The sequence below is a fragment of the Orcinus orca genome, chromosome 1, assembly GCF_937001465.1.
Source record: "Orcinus orca chromosome 1, mOrcOrc1.1, whole genome shotgun sequence".
NCBI lineage: Eukaryota > Metazoa > Chordata > Mammalia > Artiodactyla > Delphinidae > Orcinus > Orcinus orca.
The window spans coordinates 56,752,124-56,755,070 of record NC_064559.1 but is presented as its reverse complement, the minus strand read 5'-3'; the positions used below and the strand labels follow the sequence as shown (position 1 = coordinate 56,755,070).

At 38.6% G+C, this 2,947-nt stretch overlaps 1 pseudogene; it reads left to right on the top strand.

The window, feature by feature from the left end:
• Positions 1-1,026: 1,026 nt before the first annotated feature.
• On the top strand, positions 1,027-2,415 carry LOC101275253 (heterogeneous nuclear ribonucleoprotein H-like; annotated as a pseudogene).
• The last annotated feature ends 532 nt before the right edge of the window (positions 2,416-2,947 follow it).

Here is a 2,947-nt window from a genome sequence, read left to right as displayed (position 1 = left end):
TTGAGAAGGATAGGTGTTAGCTCTTCTCTAAATGTTTGATAGAATTCACCTGTGAAGCCATCTGGTCCTGGGCTTTTGTTTGTTGGAAGATTTTTAATCACAGTTTCAATTTCAGTGCTTGTGATTGGTCTGTTTAAATTTTCTCTTTCTTTCTGATTCAGTCTCAGAAGGTTGTGCTTTTCTAAGGATTTGTCCATTTCTTCCACGTTGTCTATTGTATTGGCATAGAGTTCCTTGTAGTAATCTCTCATGATCCTTTGTATTTCTGCAGTGTCAGTTGTTACTTCTCCTTTTACATTTCTAATTTGTTGATTTGAGTCTTCTCCCTTTTTTTCTTGATGAGTCTGGCTAATGGTTTATCAATTTTGTTTATCTTCTCAAAGAACCAGCTTTTTGTTTTATTGATCTTTGCTATCATTTCCTTCATTTCTTTTTCATTTATTTCTGATCTGATCTTTATGTTTTCTTTCCTTCTGCTAACTCTGGAATTTTTTTGTTCTTTGTTCTGTAATTGCTTTAGTTGTAAGGTTAGGTTGTTTATTTGAGATTTTTCTTGTTTCTTGAGATAGGATTGTATTGTTGTAAACTTCCCCTTAGAACTGCTTTTGCTGCATCCCATAGATTTTGGGTCGTTATTTTTTCATTGTGATTTGTTTCTAGGTATTTTTTGATTTCCTCTTTGATTTCTTCAGTGATTTCTTGGTTATTTAGTAGCATATTGTTTAGCCTCCATGTGTTTGTATTTTTTATAGTTTTTTTTTCCTGTAATTGATATCTAGTTTCATAGCATTGTGGTCAGAAAAGGCACTTGATAGGTTTTCAATTTTCTTATATTTACCAAGGCTTGGTTTGTGACCCAAGATATGATCTATCCTGGAGAATGTTCCATGAGCACTTGAGAAGGAAGTGTATTCTGTTGTTTTTGTATGGAATGTCTTATAAATATCAATTGATTTTCTTCTCATCTGTGCTGAAGTTGTGTGTGGAGTCTGTTTTGACGCCAGGACTCCCTAAAAGACGTTGATGTTGGGCACCAAAGGTGGCGCGGGATTCATGGTGAAGGTCCGGGGCTTGTCTTGGTCTTGCTCGGTCAACGAAGTGCAGCAGTTTTTTTCTGACTGCGAAATTCAAGATGGGGCTCAAGGTGTTCGTTTCATCTACACCAGAGAAGGCAGACCGAGTGGCGAGGATTTAGTTGAACTTGAATCAGAAAATGAAGTCAAATTCGCCCTGAAAAAAGACAAAGAAACTATGGGACACAGATATGTTGAAGTGTTCAAGTCAAACAACATTGAAATGGATTGGGTGTTGAAGCATACTGGTCCAAATAGTCTTGACACGGCCAATGATGGTTTTGTACGGCTTAGAGGACTCCCCTTTGGATGTAGCAAGGAAGAAATTGTTCACTTCTTCTCAGGGTTGGAAATCGTGCCAAATGGGATAACATTGCTGGTGGACTTCCAGGGGAGGAGTACGGGGGAGGCCTTCGTGCAGTTTGCTTCACAGGAAATAGCTGAAAAGGCTCTAAAGAAACACAAGGAAAGAATAGGGCACAGGTATATTGAAATCTTTAAATGCAGTCGAGCTGAAGTTAGAACTCACTATGATCCACCACGAAAACTTATGCCCATGCAGTGGCCAGGTCCCTATGGCAGAGGGTATAACAGCATTGGAAGAGGAGCTGGCTTTGAAAGGATGAGGCGTGGTGCTTATGGTGGGGGTTATGGAGGCTATGATGATTATATGTCTATAATGATGGCTATGGATTTGGGTCAGATAGATTTGTTTTTCAGGAATGTGAGATCACAGATATGGGGATGGTGGCTCTACTTTCCAGAGCACAACAGGACACTGTGTACACATGCAGGGATTACCTTACAGAACTGCTGAGAATGACATTTATAACTTTTTTTCACCACTCACCCCTGTGAGAGTACATTTTGAAATTGGTCCTGATGGCAGAGCAACTGGTGAAGCAGATGTCAAGTTTGCAACTCATGAAGATGCTGTGACAGCTATAGCAAAAGACAAAGCAAATATGCAACACAGATATGTAGAACTCTTCTTGAATTCTACAGCAGGAGCAAGTGGTGGTGCTTATGGTAGCCAAATGATGGGAGGCGTGGGCTTGTCAAACCAGTCTAGTTATGGCGGCCCAGCCAGCCAGCAGCTGAGTGGTCATTATGGAGGTTGCTATGGTGGCCAGAGCAGCATGAGTGGATATGACCAAGTTTTACAGGAAAACTCCAGTGATTTTCAATCAAACACTGCATAGACAGCCAAGGAGCACTGAACAGCAGCTACTTCAGTAGTAGAAGCTGAGCATCTATGGGAGTGAATGGAATGGGAGGGATGTCTAGCATGTCCAGTATGAGTGGTGGATGGGGAATGTAATTGATTCTGATCACTGACTCTTGGTCAACATTTTTTAAAAGAAAAATAAAACTTAAGTTTTAACAGTTTTGCAATACAAGCTTGTGATTTATGCTTACTCTAAGTGGAAATCAGGATTGTGTTAAAGACTTAAGTTTCAGTATTTTTGAACACAAACATTCATTTAGGATGTAACTAGGTTGAGTAATCTATTACTGTTAAATAATTTTCAGCTTTTCTCAAGTTAGTTATATTGTAGGGTGTATTTAAGCAGTAGGTTTATTTAGGTTAAAGCAGCTGAATTATGTTAAATGTTGCTTGCACCACATTACGTTGAACACTGTTTGGATGCACTGTTGAAAGACATGCTTTTTTGTAGAACTCAATATAGGAGCTCTGTCTACAATTAAAAGTGAAACATTTGGCATGTTTATTAATTCTAGTTTCATTTAATAACCTCTATGGTACGTTAGTTTAAGCTTTTTTTTTAAGTTAATGGGGAAAATTTGAGATGCAATACCAATACTTTAGGATTTTGGTCTTGGTGTTTGTATGAAATTCTGAGACCTTGATT